General features: G+C 53.7%; 1 pseudogene; it reads right to left on the reverse strand.

Moving 5' to 3' along the window:
* The window catches only part of LOC131586346 (zinc finger protein 850-like), a 152,559-nt pseudogene that overhangs the window by 109,446 nt on the left and 23,042 nt on the right, over positions 1-20,071 (reverse strand).

Consider the following 20,071-nt stretch of genomic DNA (forward strand, 5'->3'; position numbering starts at 1 on the left):
CCAACAACAAGGGTTATGCGATAGAGGAAGAGAGAGGAGGAGAGATAAAGAAAACAAAGAAAAGAGAAAGAGGAAGTTATAGCTACCAACGGACGAGATGGGGTCGCTGGGGTCTTTTTCTGTGGGGAGATCTCACTGAAATTAATTTAGTCTTATGTAATTCTTCCCCAAAGTTACCTTGTTTCCAATGTGCTAATAAACACCCCAAAGGAGAAGTACTCAGTATGGGAGCATTGCTGCCCAAAATCCCTTTAAGCTTCTCCATAGTATAACTACAATACACCACAAATGCTGAACCTGTGACTCTTTCGCAGTCGTCTGACGGACGGTGCCTGGGCAATACCAATGGGAATTCCTTTAGCCCAACCACGTGCAGCTTTCACTGTGTCTTACTGGCAGGCACCCAAACCAAAGTAAAGCACCTTACCTTTCTCTCCTGGGGAAGTTGTGAGCAGCGGAGACGGTCGCAGCTGATGGGGTCCCTGAGAATCCCTCGGTGCCGGCTGGAGCGTGATCGGGTCGTGAGCTCGCTCAGCAGCACTCACAAGGTCCCATCTGGGTCGCCAAAATGTTAGCGTTCAGGATCACACACAACCACGAATGGTTATATGAAGGTGCTTTATTGAAGAGCTCTGGGTGTCAGGGGTACACATACCCAAATCTGACCTGACTTGGTTTTGAGTTGAACATGTTTTTATACTCTATCGTTACATAACTTTCATATTAATTATTAAACTTACATTGTTCTATTGTATGCATTGTTTTTACCCAAGCATGGATTTCTTGTGATCCCTCTCAACCCCCTAACATTATTACTCATGTTCTCTAAACAATAATTATATCTAAACACATCTAACAATTGTATAATTTATCATATATTGATTACACAGGTGCAGTTTGACCTGATCTTTAACAAGCACAAGGCCTAACATTTCCCAGGGCCTACTTTTCCCGGGCTCGCCAAACCTAACTTTCTTTCTAAGTCCCCGAATTTTCTAAGATTTTAAAACCTTATACTATCAGAGTGACACTTGTCTTTAAAAACAAACTGTGAGTCTGCTGATAAAATGAAACTATCACTGAGAGTTAACAGAAACAATGGGATGGATTCAACTGAAAGATGAAAGAGACACTGGGGAAACACCATAAAATTCCACAAGGATTAAGAACTAAGAAGGAGATTATGCACTGGGGGGAGGGGGGATGGTATCTCAGGTATCAGGCGTACCAGGAAGTCTGTACCTCTAAAGTACCTCAGCCTATGGGGAAAGGGAGAAGGGACGTACGGCCGGGAATTAGGATAAAAGGGTGGCTGTGCCCTCCAAAAATTGGAGAGATCCCAGGGGAATGCCCCATGGCCTCTCCCTATATTTGAATTAATATGAAGTTCAAAACTACAAACCTAGGCAGTGCAGAAAATGAAAAATATGAAAGCTAAAACTAAGGGCATCATAGCCTGAGGGGGGGTGGAATTGAATAATTTTGGGGTGGGACTGAGTAGCATTGAGAGGCACTGAGAGGTCTTGAGGTGACAGATTGAAGCCCCTCATCTCTTTGAGTGCCAAGAAATGGAGACAACTACACCAAATACCCCCACAACCCCCAAATATGCTCAAGTAGGTCCCTGATTCTCAGATTCTCTTGAAGCACTAGTAAAATGTGAGGTTTTAGATGCCATTAATTTGTTGATTTTTACCCCAATTTAGTCTGTTTCGAAGGGATGAAGACGAATCTAAAGATAACTAGAACCAAACCAAAATGACCACCAGCCCAGTGTCTTCCCAACACAGATACAGGGAACGTGTGCCATCAGGGCTCTGCCCTACGCGGGTCCACTGATGGGGGATGGAGTTGGAGCAGCGCACGAAGCTCTTCCTGCACTAGGAGTACTCGCAGGGCTTCCCTTACTGGTGCTTCCGTTTGTGTCTGGTCAAGTGAGAGCTGTCTGAGAAGTTCTTCCCACACTGGGGACACTCATAGGGCCTCTCCCCGGTATGGATGCGTTTGTGGGTACTGAGGCTGGAGCTCTGGCTGAATCCCTTCCCACATTCCTCACACTTGTAGGGCCTCTCCCCAGTGTGGATGCGCCGGTGGGTGATGAGGTGGGAGTTTTGCTTGAAGCGCTCCCCACAGTCAGGGCAGCGGAAGGGCCTCTCCTCTGTGTGAATCTGTTGGTGCCTGAGGAACTGGAAGCTGGTCTGAAACCTCTTCCCACATTCTGGACACTTGTACGGCCTCTCCCCAGTGTGGATCATCTGATGGATGGTCAGTTGGGACCTCCGGCTGAAGCTCTTCCCACATTCCTCACATTCATAGGGACATTCCCCGGAGTGGGTCCTCTGGTGGCGGATCATGTGGGACCTCCGGCTGAAGCTCTTCCCACATTCCCCACACTCGAAGGGTCTCTCCCCAGTGTGGATGCGCCGGTGAATGGTGAGCGTGGAGTTGTGCTTGAAGCCCTCCCCACAGTCAGGGCAGCGGAAGGGCCTCTCCTCTGTGTGAATCCTCTGGTGCACGAGGAGACTGGAGCTGATCCGAAACCTCTTCCCACACTCAGGACACTCGTAGGGCCTCTCCCCAGTGTGGATGCGCTGGTGGATGATGAGTTTGGAGTTAAAGCTGAAGCCCTTCCCACATTCCCCACACTTGTAGGGCCAATCCCCAGTGTGGATCATCTGGTGACTGATCAGGCTGTTGCTCTGGCTGAAGCTCTTCCCACACTCCAAGCACTTGTAGCGCTTCTCCCCATCCTGAGGCTGCTCATGGACCACCAGCTCAGAGCCTTGGCTGGATCTCCGGCCACCATCCCGGCACATGGTGGGTCTTTCCTCCTCAGAGCACCCTGGGCTGGGTTTGGAGCCCCTCCTCCTGCGGGATCTCCGGGGATTTTCCTCCCCATTGGATTCCTGCACTGTGGAGCTGCTCAAATCAGCCCCTTCCACGCGGTTCTGCCGTGGGGATTTGTCCTCCCTGGTTTCCATCCGCAGCTCCTTGTCTGGGGGAGGAAGGACAAGGAGAGGATGGGATTTGCCTCCGTGCCAGAGGGAAGGGGAAGGAGATCCCCCCAGTGCGTCCCCGGCAGGACGGCGTCGGCAGCGGGGTTGTCCTGCAGCCGGGGGCCATGCTGGGCTGGGAGATGGAGCAGGAGAGAGGGGGAAAGGGGCACTGACTTCTTCCTCACCTGCTTGGGTGTCCCGGGGCATCTTCCTCTTCCTCACAGCCTTCCTCTCCATCCAGCCAACGTTTGGGAATGAGAAACCCTGGTTTGGGGAAATACAAGGCATGAGGACATTGAGTTTGCAGGTCCCTCTGTCCAAGCTCATCTCTAGAAGTCACCAAACATGTAGGGTCCATAAAACCTTCCAAACACCAAGATTCAGCCCTGAAAATGCCTCCCAGGAGTTCCCCATCTCGAGTCTCTCCTGTCTGGGGTTCAAGGGTTCCCCTCTGTCCCAGCTGCTGGGAGTCACGCTTGTACTGGGGATCACCCCTCTGCTCAGTCCTTGCCCTCCCCAGGCTGCTGGAAGTGCCAGGAATCCGAAAAGTTCCCCCTGTTTCCATCTCCCCACTTAGGGATGGTGGGACCCCCCCAATGTCCCCCCAAGTAGAATTTTCCGCTCAGCTTTGGAGTTCCACATTCTCCAAACATCCTCCCCCAAAATAAACCCAAACCAGGGACCCCCCCCCAGGATATCTGGGCAAAGCTCCCCCTGCCCGGTCAGCTGTGGGATGGGGGGTGATGATCCCAAAGGAGAGGGGCTATGAATTCAGGGAGTGGTCGACCTTGTGGTTCCTTCTCCTTACCCTCATCCTCATTTATTCCTCCTCCTCCTCGTCCTCCCCCAGGAGCAGTGACACCCTCGGTGCCCCGTTCCCGAACCCCTCACAGCCCACGGCAGGAGCGGGGATGGAGCCGGGACAGGTCGGGATGGGCAGCGCGGGGCTCTCCGCTGCTCCCACCCGCTGGGGACGGGGGGAACCCGGCCCGGGGAAAAGGAGAGGGAAACTGGGAAAATTGGGGGCTGCAGATCCAACCTGGGGCTGGCTGGGGACCCTGGCTGGGGACTGCCAGCCCTTGGGGCTGCTCTGGGGAGATGCGGGAGGGGGGAACACAGAGAGGGCTGGGGGATCCCAGGAGTGGCAGCACTGGCAGGGACTGGTTTGTACTGGGATCATCCTGGCAGTGGCTGAGATTGCACTGGCTGTGTACTGACATCATACTGGGATCATACTGGGATCATACTGGCAGTCAGTAGGTGCCTGCAGGGGGCAACTGAGACCAGGTTGTGAGGAACTGGGAATATGCCCTGCGCTCCCCAGAAGCCCCGGGATCGCCCCCCATATGTCCCATAAGTCTCCCCCAAACCCTCCAGGATCCCTGAGTGCCCCCTCAGCGCCCATTCGAGAACCGCCCCCCCAACGCGTCCCTGGATCCCTGAATGCTCCCGACCCCACAGATTCCCCTTCCAGCCACTGCTGGGAATTCATCTCCCATCATCCCACAACACAGTTCCGCGCCCAAACCTCCTGCCGTGCCCCGCGCCCTAAAGAGCCCGGTTAGAGCTCCCCAGGTTCCCCCCAAGTGCTCACGAGCCGTATACATTCGCCCCCAGCACCTGCAGCACGGATCGGACGCAAAAGTTTTCTCCAAGCGCTTCCCCGCACCGCCAAACGCGCCTTCCGAGCCACTTCCGGGACTACAGCTCCCATCATGCTCCGCGGCGCCTATAGAGCGCTATTCCAGCCGGGACTGCATCTCCCGTCATGCCCCGCGCCTCACCGGAACCCATTGGAGCTGCGCCTACAACTCCCGTGATGCTCCGCGGCCTCATTAAACCGTATTATACCGGCGCCTACAACTCCCATCATCCGCCGCGCCCCACGGAGTCCTGTTACGGCGCCGCAAGTGCCCGCACGGACCACGAAGGGCCCCAGATTCCCCTCCCTGACCTCCAAGTGCCCCCCTGGACCCCCAAGTGCTCCCACGGACCCCGAACTGTCCCACAGAATCTCTAAGTGCCCCTCCAAGTGCCCACCTGGCTCCCCCAGGTGTCCTCCAGACCCCGAGGTTGTCCCTGAATTCCCTCCCCAGACCCAAAACTGCCCCAAATGTTCCCCAGAAAAGTCCCCATGGACCTCAAAGTTGTCCTTTTTACCCTGTCTGAGAAAATTATTAAAAAATATGATCAAAGGACTAAAAATAGGAGTAATTAGCATAAAGTGGGAGAAATAGTGATCAATTAATTAATGAAGGGAATTGTGCTACTTAGAACCAAAGACCAATAGTGTTTTTTGTCCCTGAAAATGTATCAATTCTTTAATATAAATATAAAACTTAGGTTGTAAAAATACAGAATAATATTATTGTAAAAATTAAAAACTTATTTTTATTAATTTATTAGATTTTCATTATAAAGAAAAGTTGATAAATGTTTCCAATGTTTTGGGATGTCAATCCCAGGTGGGCAATGTCAGACATGCTGAGGCTCGGGGTGAGGAGCAGGTTGTCCAAACAGGGGCAGCCCACAAGGGGCTCATTCTTCTCTGTGACCAGACCTCCCAAGGAGACATTCAGCATCAAGATCACTTGGGGAATGCTTCTGTCACCTTCTCTCTAAATTAGAAAACAAAAAAAATATGCCATTCATAGAAAAAAAAAAAAAAAGTGGTGGATTTTCAAATCTTCCTCCTCAACAGAACTCCAAACTGACTCCAAGCAGCTGCACAAGCCTTGGACTTGAAGACAATGGAAGGAAGAGAAAGAGCCCCCGAGGCTTTCTGTATTTTAATGAACCCCAGGCTGGATTTGGGGCTGAGTCCAGGACCCTCAGGCACTGAGAGAAGGTTGAAGGAGCTGCTCAAGGAGTCAGAAGCAAAACTCCAAGTGCCTTGGAGCATCCCTGGGCCCCACTGACTGCCGGCTCCTGGCACACTCAGCCATGGCATGGTCCAGTCTCACGCTGGGACACCTCCTGCACCAAAATTCTACCCTGGCAGGGACTTTTCTTTCTCCTCCCCTCCAGGCTGAACCTGCCAAGCTGCACTTTGGGGAGGTTTCCTTCTCTTGCCACAGCCAAGGAAAGCTGTGTCTCCTGCTGCTCACAAACAGAGAAGGGCTGCTGGGGGATGTGGGGGTTGGAGGCTGCCTGGGGTACAGTGACCATGAAATCATCGAGTTTTGAAATATTCTGTGAAAGAAGGAGGGGCATCAACAAAATTCCTACACTGGACTTACAAAGAGGAGACTTCAGCCAATTAAGGATGCAGATTTGGGGAGTACCAAATCTGATTTTTTTTAAGGGAAAGAGACTTTTAAAAGAAAAGATTCCAGGAAGGATGGACACAGTTCAAGGAAAAAATCTTGAAGGAGCAGGAACAGCCTGTCCCCCTGTGACAAAAAATGAGCTGGTGAGGAAAATGACAAACCTGGCTGGGCAGGGAGCTCTTGCAGGAGCTCAGGGAAAAGATGAGTGTGCATCACCTTTGGCCAGAGGGACTGGCAACTCAGGAAATGTTTAAGGATGTCATTAGGTCATGCAGAATGAAACGCAGAGAGGTGAAAGCTCAATTAGAGCTTAACATGGCTGCTTCTGTGAAGGATAATAAATATGTTTTTATAAATACATTAATGGCAAAAGGAAAGGTACGGACAACCTCCATTCCTTATTGGGGGGGATATGGTTACCAAAGATGAGGAAAAGGCTGAGGTACTCAGCACCTTCTTTGCCTCAGTTTTCAACATTAAGACAGGTTTTCCTCAGGACAAATGTTCTCCTGAGCTGGTAGATGGGGACAGGGAGCAGAAGAGCCCCCTGTAATACAGGAGGAAGCAGTCAGAGACCTGCTGAGCCACTCAGATGCTCACAGGTGGATGGGATGGGATGGGATCCATGCTAGGGGGATGAGGGAGCTGGTGGATGAGCTCCCCAAGCTGCTCTCCATCATTTCTCCTCATCAGTCCTGGCTCACTGGGGAGGTCCCAGAGGACTGGAGGTGCCAGTGTGAGCCCATCCCCAAGAAGGGCTGGCAGGAGGCTCTGGGGAACTGCAGGCCTGTCAGCCTGAGCTCGGTGCCTGGTGAGGTTTTGGAACAGATCCCCTTGAGTGCCATCCCACGGCACCTCCAGGATGGCCCAGGGCTCAGACCCAGCCAGCGTGGCTTTAGGAGGGGCAGGTCCTGCCTGACCAACCTGATCTCCTTTTATAACCAGCTGACCCGCCTGGTGGGTGTGGGAAAGGCTCTGGATGTGTTGAGCTGGACTTCAGCAAGGCCTTGGACACGGAGAGCCACAGCATTCCCTGGAAAAGCTGCAGCCCACGGCTTGGACAGGAGCACTCTTTGCTGGCTGCAGAACTGGCTGGAGGCCGGGCCCAGAGAGTGGTGGGGATGGTGCTGCATCCAGCTGGTGTCCAGTCCCTGGTGGTGTCCCCAGGGATCTGTGCTGGGCCCAGTCCTGGTTAATATCTTCACTGAGGGTCTGGCTGAGGGGGTCGAGTCCAGCACTCACAAATTGCAGATGACACCAAGCTGGCTGCGAGTGGGGATCTGCTGGAGGGCAGGACAAGGAGACACAGCCTTAAGCTGCACCAGGGCAGGTTTAGGCTGGACAATAGGAAGGAGTTCTTCCCAGAAAGAGTGATTGGGAATTGGAATGGGCTGGCCAGGGGGCAGGTGGCAGAGTTACTGTCCCTCTCCAGTGGTCTGGGGGAGTGACATCAATCTCTGTGCTTAATAACTGATTTTTGCTTTAAAACAATTGCTTCAAAATTGCTTCCTATTACACCCTGAATGTCTGTGGTGGTTTTATATTAGTTGATACTTGGTGAGGAGGGAAGAAGCCACCTATGCAAATGATTTTTCTAGGAGGGGGCTGCTAAGAGCTTCCTCTGTGCTTAGCAAAACCAACAGCTGGCTGGCTCTGAGAACTGACAACCTATGAAACCATTTTGAAGCTGTATCCTCCTGTGTGAAATCCCCATTTTAAAAACAGGCAAGCCCAGGAAAGCTCTCTGTTGTTTCCAGCTGTGAAGAGTTAACTGGGTGCTGGTCAGGCCGGCCCTGCTCCAGCCTGGCCTGCACCGAGCCGGGCTCCGCCAGGCCCCGGGAGCGGCTCTGGGCTGGGCCAGGCCCCTTCACCACGGCCCGCGCGGCCCCAGCGGCTGCCGGGCACAGGGAGGGGAAGCCATCGGCCCGCAGCTGGAATTGAAGGGAGCAGGGGCCTGGGACCAGCCATGAGGGCAGAACAGCCACGACTGTTCTGGCCGGGCACCCTGAGATCTTGGCACAGCCCCAGCACGGTCTGAAATCCATCACCGTGACTGCTTCGGCCACTGCCCAGCAGAAACCATCCTGACCATCTGCAGGCCTGAGTGAGATATTAACTCTTTCTGTGCACAGATGAGACCTGCAGACCTCAATCCTCCCCTTGGGTGAGAGAAAAGGACAGAGTGGGAGACTAATGCCACAAGTATGGTAGGCTACACCTGTCTTCATATGTCATTGAATTAGAGAAAAACTCTCTCCAGGGCAAATTGCACAACATTTTGCCTCACAATCCATCAGTCTTAATTACAATGAGAGGTAGATCCTAATTACAATCTTATTAGAGCAAATCAACATTGTGTGAATGGCAAGAAGAATTTGCTTGTTAACAGATGAATATGTTCCACTCAAGAATGAACAAAATGTGCCTTTACTTGGAAGAAAGTAGACATGGAGCAATGCAGTATTTGGATTTTATCCAGTGATAAATGGGGAAAGAAGCTGTAACAACTCACCTGTCTTACAGAACACAAGTACTGATACAGCCAATAGTGCACCCACATTGAAGGGATCTTCAGGACATCCCTTTAGTTCTTAACAAGGAATGGGCAGCAAAATGTTGGTGTTTATCTGAGTTGGAAGCCCTGTTCCTCTCCTGTTTCTCCTTGAGCACACTGTTCTCTGCAGACTTCACTGTGCAGCCCATCAGTCCTCTCTTGGCCAACAGCTAAATGGCACAACTACCAAAACACAGGTGCCAGCATCATCACCCCAGCATTATTCCAGCACTGCTTTGCTGGTGCACAGCAGCACAGAATGGCTTGGCTTGGAAGGGACATTTAAAGGCCATCTAGTCCAATGCCCTGCAGAGAGCAGGGACACCTTTAGATCAGGTTGCTCAGAGCATGAGCTTGAATGTCAGCAGGGATGGATGCCCACCTCTCTGGGCAACTTCTGCCAGGGTTTCAAACCCAGAGTGTATAAAATGTCTTTCTTATGTCTAGTCTGAATTTACCATCTTTTAGATTGAGAACATTCCCCCTCAGTCTTCTCACAACAGGCCCTACTAAAAATTCTGTCCCATCTTTTTTACAAGCCCCCTTAAAGTACTGAAAGGTAGCAATCAGGTCTCTGTGGAGCCTTCTCTCTTCCAGGCTGAACACCCCCAGCTATCCCAGCCTGTCTTCAAAGCAGAAGGGCTCCAGCCCTCAGAGCATTTTGTCCCTACTCTGGATTAGTTCCAACAGGACCATGTCCTTCCTGTGCTGGGCACCCAGAGGTGGATGCAGTACTCCAGGTGGGCTGACACCAGAGCAGAGGGGTGGTGGAATCACCTCCTTCAAGCTGCTGGGCACCCTCCTTTGGAGGCACATGGCTGGCTCATGTCCAGCCTCTCACCTTGCAGCAGCCACAAGTCCTTCTGTGCAGGGCTGCTCTCCATCCCTTCATCCCCCAGCCTGTGAGATCAGCTGGGCTGGGACCCTGTCATAGCCCTTGGACAGAGCTGCTGGGCAGGATGAGCTCCCTAGTGAAGAAGGCAGATCCCACTCCCCACACAATTCCACCCTGGCCATGAGGTCACAGCAGCCTGTGGGGTGACAGCAGGCTGAGGTGACAGCAGGCTCTGAGGTCACAGAGGTCCCAGAGCCCCGTGGTTGCACAGCACCACAAGGACCGAGCAGTCAGTCCTTGACCACGACTGTTGTGGCAGCAGTGGCGGCGGCAGCAGCGGTGCTGACATTGGGACAGCGGTGTCAGGACAGTGGTGGCAGCAAGAGCTGCAGGACTGGCAGAGGGCAAGGCACCATGGCCTTTGCTCTGCGCCTCCTCCTCCTGCTCCTCCTGGCAGTGGCCCTGCCTGACAGGGCTGCCCAGGCTGCTCCGTGGCGAGCACAGGGAGCAGGTGAACAGGCGGCCTCAGTCCCCTTTCCAGGTATAGCACTTCCTTCTCCCTTGGAAGCGTTACGGATGGTTTTCCCCAGGGCTTTAGGGAGGCTTTCCTCTGTGGGAGGGAGAGAGTCCTCAAGGGCCCTGGGCAGATCCTGCTGACCCTCCAGGGATGTTGCACAGGGCCTGCAAAGAGGGTGGAGAGTTACCAGAGCCAGCCCAGATCTCTCCAGGCCAGTCTGCAGCTTTGACCATGTCCATTGACATCTGGCTCCCACAGCCTTACCCAAACCTCTTGCAGTGCCCAGTTCCCTAAGGCAGAAGGGGATCCTAGCGCACCATGGAATCCTTCTGATCTGTGTTCCTTTCTAGATTGGGATGGTGACATGAAGCATCTGAAAGCCCTGGGACATGATGGTTTGAGATCCATGGAGAATGCTGGAGGCAAGTTCTCAATGTCCCTTTCTCCACAGAATAATCATTGTTAGTGTGGGAAGGGCTCACTCACGTGCCACTTCACTTAAGAGTCTGAAGGTTGATGGATTCTGGAAACCCCGCCCTGCTCCCTTCTGGAGCCCTGAGTGATCCCACAGCATTGCTGTCAGTGGGAGGAAGGAGCATTTAGCTGTCAATCTTCTCCCCATGTGCAATGCCAGTGTCTCCTTCTGTGTGCTCTGTGCAGTTACGGAGAAGAGCAGAGAGGGAAGAGGCCGGGCCCAGGGCTGTGCCTTGTGTGGCTCCTTTGCTGGCCCCAGGGAGCCTGAGGATCTCTTACAGAGCCACGGGAGCTCTTCTGTCCTACCTTTCTTTCCAGCCAAGCTTCTCGGTGAAGGTGATCTGGCTTCCCAACCCACATCCAGGACTGAGGCTCTGGGAGATGGTGAGGGTAGGTGAAGGCCTTTCCCCCTGGGAGAACTGCCAGCTCAGTGCCGCCGCGGCGGAAAGCCCGGAGCACCGCGACTTCTCCAGAAGCAGCCTTGAGAAAGGCTGGCCCGAAGCGCATGTGAGCAGCTTCGAGCAGTCGAGTGATTCCAGCTCAGCTCAGTAATAGTATAGTGATTCCAGCTCAGCTCAGTAATAGTATAGTGATTTCAGCTCAGCTCAGTAATAGTATAGTGATTTCAGCTCAGCTCAGCTCAGCTCGGCAGCGGCGGCGGCAGGCAACACAGGAAGCAGGGACGAGACAGCTGGTCCAGCGTTCCACCGAGGCACAAGCCTTTATTCAGGCAAAGCTTCGGCAAAGGGTGCCGGTAACAGCGAATCTCTCGAACAGAAGAAAACCCGGGATATTTATGGGGAAGGAGAGGGGCGGGGGGAAGCCTGAGATACCTGTATTGGGGTGGGACAGCAGGGGGGAACACCAATGAAACACAACAGTTTAACATAACTAACTCAAAGACCCCTGGGGGCGACATTGTGTCGCTCTTACAGAAAAGTATCTCCTCTCCAGGGGAGAGCCAGTACCTCGGGCCCAGCGGGCTCCTCCGTACCCACAGCTCAGAGCCCAAGGCTCGGCCGGGGCAGCATCGCTGCAGGTGCCAGGACAGAGCCGTGCACGTGTGTGCCCTTGCCCTGCTTGATCCCCTCACCACTCCTGTGGCTCAGTGCTGCCTGTGCAGATCAGCAGAGATGACAGAAGTTTCTGTGGCTGTTGAGTTACAGGTGTGTCTGCAGGGAGGACTTTCCAGGCTCCTGGGCTGGATGCTGCACGCAAGCCCAGCTCCCGTCGCAGGGGTGAGTATTTTGTCCTTGCTGATCCCACAGGCTGAACCCTGATTTTGTAGGATCCATTCCTGGGAAATGGATATATATATTTTTTATAAGGTCCTCCAAGAGGAAAGAACAAATATACAGGACACTGGAAACCCCATGAGCCATCCAATACCATGCAGCAAATGCTGAAGGAAATGCTGCAGGGAGGACAAGGTGGGTCCGCATCCCTTAGCCCTTTTCCTGAGACTCAGCAGCCAGGGGCTTTCTCTGCACATCACGACACGCCATGCCTGGCACAGCAGGAAGGGATCCATGGCAGCCTCACTGCCCCACTGCTGCTTTCATGTCTTGCAAGGCTGTTTCCCAGCCTGGCCTGGCTGCAGCTTCTCCCCAGCCTCTGCAGGAAGGCATTTGGCATCAGCTGACAGGATTCCCAAACTGCACCATGGGCCATGCACACCCTGAGATCCCCTGAAATTTTCTTGGGATCTTGGGGTAGATCAGGTTCAGAGGTTCAGAGGCTGTTTGGAGGACGGAGGGCTCTGGCCAATCCCATAAGTTTATATGATTTCCTAATCCTTATCCATGACCTCGACTAGTATCGCCTCATGATGATACCACTTCCCTGAAAGGGGAATGGTTCCATCCCATCCAGCTGTGGCTCTTCCTTCCTCCAGAGATGAACCCAAAGGCTGTGCTGAAGGCAGCGTTTCCCAGAGGAAGCAGTGGCTCATGGGCAGCCTCTGCTGCAGGAAGGGAGGCCATGCCAGGCACAGTCACAGTCCCAGGAGGTAATTGCTGTGCCTCTGGGCCTGAACCCTGCTGAGGCTTGAGCTGCCATCTCTGCTGCTTGGCAGTGCCTGCCTTTCAGGGATTTTGCACAGAGCATGGAAAAAGTGTTGAGAGTGTCCAGGGCCAACCTAGAGCTCCCCAGGCCCCTCTGCAGCTTTGGCCATGTCCATTGACATCTGGCTCCCACAGCCTTACCCAAACCCCTTGCAGTGCCCAGTTCCCTAAGGCAGAAGGGGATCCCAGCACAACATGGAATGCTTCTGATCTGTGCTCTCTTCTAGATTGGGATGGTGACATGGAGTATCTGAAAGCCCTGGGACATAATGGTTTGAGATCCATGGAGAATGCTGGAGGCAAGTTCTCAATGTCCCTTTCTCCACAGAATTATCAGTGTCAAGGTGGCAAGAGCTCACTCACGTGCCATTTCCCTTAAGAGTCTGAAGGTTGGTGGATTCTGGAAACCTTGCCCTGCTCCCTTCTGGAGCCCTGAGTGATCCCACATCATTGCTGTCAGCGGGAGGAAGGAGCATTTAGCTGTCAATCTTCTTCCACTGTGCAATGCCAGTGTCTCCTTCTGTGTGCTCTGTGCAGCCATGGAGAAGAGCAGAGAGGGAAGGGCCGGGCTCAGGGCTGTGCCCCGGGGCTGTGCCTTGTGTGGCTCCTTTCTGGCCCCAGGGAGCCTGAGCTGTTCTGGCTGCCGCTGCCAAGCCCTGGCCCTGCCTGGGGCTCAGTTCAGAGCTGCTGGCAGCTCCAGGGAGTCCTTTCTCCCCTGACTGCCATGCAAGGGGCTCCTTCCATCCCATTGTGGGGCCACTGCAGGCACATGGTCCCCCTAGTCTTGCTCCTGAGTGGAAGGCAGAGATGAGGGAGTGCTTTGGAGGGCAGCAAGCCCACCCAGGTGCATTCACTGCCACTCTGGACTGAAGGAGAAATGGAACTACTTTCCATTAAGGTCCTCCTAGATGGAAGAACCGAGACACAGAAGACAAGAAATCCCTGGAGGCATCCCAACTTCTGGACAAGATGCTGAGTGATCTGGATATACGTCATGGTGGGTCTATGTCCCTCAGCCTTCTCCTGAGACTCAGCAGCTGGGGGCTTTCTCTGCACATCTGGACACGCCATGCCCAGCACAGCAGGAAGGGATCCATGTCAGCCTCACTGCCCTGCTGCTGCTTTTATGCCCTGCAGGGCTGTTTCCCAGCCTGGCCTGGCTGCAGCTTCTCCCCAGCCTCTGCAGGAAGGCATTTGGCATCAGCTGACAGGGAGCCCAAAGTGTAGCACGGGCCATGAACACCCTGAGATCCCCTGAAATTTTCTGGTCTTGGGGTCATTCAGGTGAAGGGGGTGTTTGGAGGAGGGAGGGCCCTGGCCCAGCCCCAATAACCTGGGTATTTTCCTGACCCTTATCCATGGCTTTGACAAGTATTGCCTCCTGAAGATACCACTTCCCCTAATGGTGAACAGTTCTATCTTATCCAGCTGTCCCTTTTCCTTTCTCAAGTGCTGGAGCAAATGTCTGTGCAGATGATGGCATATGCTAGAGGAAGCAAACGCTCCGTGCCAGCTCCTGATGCAGGAAAGGAGGAGATGCCAGGCCCAGACACAGGAGGCAATTGCTGTGCTGGGCTAAGCCCTTGGTGGGGCTGTGTGCCAGCTGCTCTTCCCTCAGGGCCTGCCCTTGCACAGCCCGGCAGCAGCCAAAGCTGGAGGTGCTGCGGCTACCAGGCCTCTGGAGCTCATTCCCAGCCCCTGGGAAATGGGACTCGTGCACCAATGTCCATCCCACTGCAGCTGCTCCCAGAGCTGGCTCTGAGCATCCAGAGGCCCAAGGCACAGGAGCAGCCCCGAGCAGCAGCCCTGCCACGAGCCCAGGGCCACAGCCAGCCCTGGCTCCAAACTGGGCAGGGGCTGCACTGGCCCCTGACAGGGCCTGGCTCTGTCCCCTTGGGCTGGGGGAGCTGTCACGGAGCAGGGAGGGTCAGGGGTGGCAGTGGCTGCTCAGGGATGGGTTTGGCCCCTGTCCCTGGAAGGAGCCACTGCCCAAGCAGTTGCGCTGTCCCTGGGCTCTGCTCTCGGCTTTCTGGGATTTGTTGGGTGGCACAGCCTGTGCCAAGGGACAGCAAGGTGCCTGCAGGCCCCAGCTCTGGGGGAAACAGAATGTCCTGGCCATATCCAGTGTGCTGCCAGCTCAGTAGTGGAGCACAGCACAGGCTCACGCTGCCCATTGCTCCCACAGAAGCGCTTGGCAAGTCAAATATAAATGCTGAGAATCCACCGAGCACCCCAAGAGTGTTCTGCCCGCAGGATGTGCGCAAGTCCTGCATGATAGGCACAGTAGTGATACTGTTCACAGTGCCACTTTCCATGGTTCTCTGCTATGTTGGATTCCGGTGGTGGAAGGACAAGAAACGGTAAGTTGTTGTTCATCCCCACCCTCCAGCTTCTTGAAAGGCTGCTCATAGTCAGGAAACATTCCCAGTGTGGCTGCTGTGCACTTTTGGATAGGCCTTGGTTGTCCAAATAACTCTGCTGAGAGTTCTGCTGCTGCCCAGGCCTTTCATTGGCCTCTTAATTGCTGGGCCTTGTCCTGGGGAGCCCGCTGGGGCTGCAGCCAGTGCTGGCTGCCACTGAGGCTGCCTGGCCAAGAGCAGCCCCAGGAGTAGTGGGCAGAGGCAAAGCAAGGTGGGCAGGAGAGTGGGGATGAGACTGTCCTTGAAAAGCAGAGGTGCTCTGGGGCCTGCTCCTGGCCAGGGACCCTGCCCAGAGCCATCCCCTGCTCTCCAGGGCCTTGAGGGGCAGCTGTCCAGCTGGGCCAAGCTGTGCCAGCAGCTCCAGCCGTGCTGGGGAGCCTTGGCAGCTCTGGGCCCTGCTGTGCAGGAGGGTCCCTGTGTGCCAGCGGCAGCTGGGGGCCTCAGCCACCTCCTCTCTCCACAGTCTCCCTGCTGCAGCTCCACCTTCCCGGCCAAGAAGACACAACTCTCCCTCACCCCCAGGGAGCCCAAAGACTGACTGGTTTGACAGCTCTCAGACATGGCCTCAGAAGCAGGAGTTGTCCGGGAAAGCAGAACACCAGCACTCCGTGCCTCCTCCACGGCCCCCCAGCCCGGCTGTGAAGCAGAAGCCCCCTGATATCCCCCCACCTCCTCCCCTCCCGAGCCGGCCACCCTGGTCCAGCTAGGACTGAAAGTGGGGCAGCCACGGCAGGGCTTGGGCCACCAACAGCTTGGGGCATCTGCTGTTGGCTACAAATAACACGTTACCTGTGGGTAACAGCCAGAGGCAGTTTTCCTACTCTTTTACCTTCAACAGGGAAGGGCTGAAGATTCTTCCCATGCCCTGTCTTATCCTTCACTCTTTTGATTCTCATATAGCTAGGTGCTTGCTGAATCTTTTCAAAGAACTTTATTAACATTTCATGTTTTACCCCACCTACCAGGGGAAAAAAAGAAAAATTAAAAAAATTCTTCAGTTTAGACTTCATTTTTAGTGTGCTTGGGCCTCTCAAATTTTGAGCAATTAATTTTCCATGGTACCTCTTCCCTTTTCCTTCCTATCTATCTAAAGTTCATCTGGACACGAAAACCAATGGAATTACTGAGATTCACCTCAAAACCCAGAGGAGAATCTATCACAAAATATTCTCCCTGTATACTGCACAACAAGAAATATTCAGAGGAAAATACTGTGGGAGCTGAGGCTCATGGAACTCCCAGAATCCTGAGCCTGCAGAGGAGGCAAACAGCCCTGGCAGTGGCTGAGGGGAATTCTCCTCACAGCTTCCTCGGAAAGTGTGTCATTTCAGGAGGGGAAAGCTTTTAAACTTTGCCTTACCTTCCTCCTGTGCTAAAATGTAAGGCTCCTCCTGAGAAAATACTGAGCTACAAACAATTCTCTATTCCTCAACAAAGCTACTCAGGTGCTCGACTTAAAGAGTAAAACCAAATGTGGTCAGAAATTTCCCCATCAAAGCCCATTTGCAAAGAAACCCCACCATATGTGCGCAAATATTTATTAGCACCGGTTCACTCTAAAGATTGCTCCTTTTTTTGTCCCAGAGAGAATATTAGAACCATTTGCTCTTGACAGGACTCCTTGGATGGCCCCCAGACCTGGCTCCTAACCAGGCCTTGCCTGGGCTGTTCAAGCAGCACCTCCTGACTTTGCCACCCTGTTCAGACTTTGGGCACAGCTGGTGCCACGGTCCCCTCTGGTGCCACGGTTCCCTCTGGTGCCATGGTCCTCTCCTGGCTCGTGGCGTGTCCCTGCTACTGGAGGAGCCCTGCTCGTGCTGCTGCCTGCGTTCAACAAGGCCGGTGCTACTCCCCAGCCAAAGAGAGACTAAAGTCACTGCTTTTGGCAGCTCACTGGAAAGAATTCAACACTTCCTCATCTCTATCACAGATAAAAACACACATACTCCTAAAACCCACATACCAGCATTATAAACTCACCTCATCTACAGAGGTGAGGAGGCCTGAGTGAACAGAAGGTCGGCTTTCAAGCACATTTTTAATTTAGTGGAAGCACTCAGTCGTTCACAAGCCTTATTTGTCAAACTGGACTGTGCGATGCTATTCTCTTGCTCGTGTTAAAGAGGAGCCAGGGAGAAATTAGCTAAGAAACCTGAAACAGTTGAAGCTCAGGCCTGGCACACAAATGGAGCAGGGTGGCACCTGCCCGCTTTTCCCACATCTCTTTCCCTGACAGACAAAAGGCGGACATGGCTCCACTGGGGACACCCTGGAAAGGGTTCTGATCTCTGCTCCCGTCTAGATTGAGATCAGAACATGGATTATCTGGAAGCCCTGGCACATGGCAGTTTGAGATCCATGGAGAATGCTGGAGGCAAGTTTTCAGTGTCCCTTTCCACATAGAACAATCAGTGTCAATGTGGCAAGAGCTCACTCTCATGCCATTGCCTCCTGAAGATGCCACTTCCTGTAATGGTTAACAGTTCTCTTGTTGTGGTGTGTTTTGTTTGAATGGTTTCTCCTGTTATTCCCCTAAGTCATTGGTTTGCTCCTAGTTTGTATCCTCCTACCTCTATCAATCCTGCCTCAAGCCTACCCCTTGTTTTCACATGTTCCCCATCTGTCATTACACCCATTTGTCAGTCTTCCCTTAGGCCAGCCTCCTACCTGAGCCACCCCTTTGGAAATCCCCTGATCTCCAATTCCCCATTGGCCCATGTGACCCACTCTGCTCCCCTTGTTTCCCCTATTGTATTGTTGAATGGAACCTTCCACTCCTCCCATAGCTTCTTCCTATTGGTTAAAATTTTGTACCCTCCCTCTGAACTCCCCCATATAAAAACCCCCCACAAAGTTGTGTTCTTGGTCTTCAGTCCCTGGACCTTCCAGTGGGGTAGAAGCCTTTGGAACCCATACTGGAGGTCTCCTCCTCATCCTTGTCTCCACCATGCACCTACCAATATCCTTGTGCCGTGGAGCATTTGCTCTAAGCCACACCTTGGGTCACCCCGCTCCCGAGTGTCACGATCCCCTAACACAAGTGGAAGTTGTGAGAGGTTCGTTTGAGCTCAGAGTGCAAAAAGGATGCCAGGGGATTTCAGTTTAAATCACAACAGTAATAATGCACCTTTATTTTAGTGCCAGCAATATGGATTATGTGATAGATGAGGGGGAGAGAGAGAGAGAGGGAGAGAGGGGTAAAGAGGCAATGTAAAGGGAGAAAAGAGGAGGTTATAGCTACCAACAGACGAGGTGGGGTCGCTGGTGTCTTCTTCTGTGGGGAGATCTCTCTCAAAGAAAATAACTTAGAAAAGTCACTTTTATAGTCTGTTTCAAAGCAAGGGGCAGCTGGCCAATAGGTGGCCAAGGGAAATTCCTCGGCTATTGTGATGAGACCCCTTGCTCTGGGAAGCAGGTGTAAGGTACAGAACAGGCCGCTCCTTACAAGTCCCTGCTCAGCAGCAGGAATGAAGGCAGTGTACCTTGAGAGCACAACAAGCACACCTGCAAACCATCACCTGGCAAGCTGCCACCTCAACCAGGCCAGAACCCCTGCACAAAGTCCCTTGGCGTCTTCAGGGTCTTGGTCTCTGTTCTTGCAATGGTTGTGGGGCAGATGAGGGAAACTTTGGACTTTCTCTTACACCCTAGTAACCCCAAATGACACCAATGACCCCAAATTACCACAATAAACCCCAAATTACTCTAAAGGACCCCTCTGACCCCTCACCTGACTCCAAATGACCCTTCTGGCCCCACACCTGACCCCACAGGGCACGGACATTTACCCCCTGCTGAGCTTGGTCCTAAACAACCCCAAATCCTTCAAAAATCCCCCAAATCTGACCCTGGGAACTTCCTGGATGAGCAGGCTTAGTTCCAGCACAATAAGGCCTTTGTGCCCTTCTTGGCCAGTGGGCACCCCAAAAATCCCATAAATCCTTGGGGTGGGGCCCTAAATCCTTCTGGAATCCCAAAAATCCCAAAATTCCTTTGGGGTGGGGCCCTACATTCTTTTGGAATCCCAAAATTCCTCGGGGTGGGGACCCCAGACCCATTTGGGACCCCCACCCCTGAAACCCCCAGACCATTTTTAGACCCCAATCCCAAAGCTCCCAGACCCTTTAGGGACCCCCCCAGACCCTTTTTGGGGTAGCCCAGACCCTTTTGGGACCCCAGACCCTTTTGGGATCCCGTAGCCGCCAGAGTCCCCAGACCCTTTGGAATCCCCTCGGCCCTTTTGGAATCCCCAATCCCTGAAACCCCCAGCCCCTTTGGGACCCCCAGCCCCTCTAGAGATCCCCAGCCCTTTTGGGACCCCCAGCCCCTTTTGGGACCTGCAGTCCCTCTAGCGACCCCCATCCCTCTGGGACCCCCAGCCCCTCTAGAGACCCCCAGACCCCTTTGGGTCCCCCGACCCTTTGGGGTGGGGCGGTGCTGATGCCCCCTCCCCACAGGGCAGTGGCTGTGCCTGGGGGAGGCGCTGGCGCGGGCAGAGCTGTTCCTGTTCCTGACCTCGCTGCTGCAGCGCCTGCGGCCGCGACCCCCAGCACCCCCCGAGGAGCTGCCCACGGCCCCCCTGGAGAGCGGCTTCGCCAACATCGTGCCCTGCTTCCAGCTCCGCCTGCTGCCCCAATGAGACACCTCTCCCAAATTCCAGACTGCTCCCCAAATTCAGGAACTGCCACGGGATCAGGACCCTTCCCCATGGCTGGAAAACTCCCCCCAGATCCTCCCCAAATTCCACTCCCAACATCCTCCCCACTTCCAGCTCAGGATGGTGCCCTGATGAGACCTCTCCTCAAATCCCACCCCTGAGATGCCTTCCCATCGCTGGAAAATCTCCCCAAATCCAACCCAAACCCCGAATTAAAATCAGGAATCCCCCCCGAGACCCCTCCCCAAATTCAGGATGCCTCCCCAAAGTGCCCCTCCCCACCAAT

This window comes from Poecile atricapillus, chromosome 19, assembly GCF_030490865.1.
Source record: "Poecile atricapillus isolate bPoeAtr1 chromosome 19, bPoeAtr1.hap1, whole genome shotgun sequence".
Lineage (NCBI taxonomy): Eukaryota > Metazoa > Chordata > Aves > Passeriformes > Paridae > Poecile > Poecile atricapillus.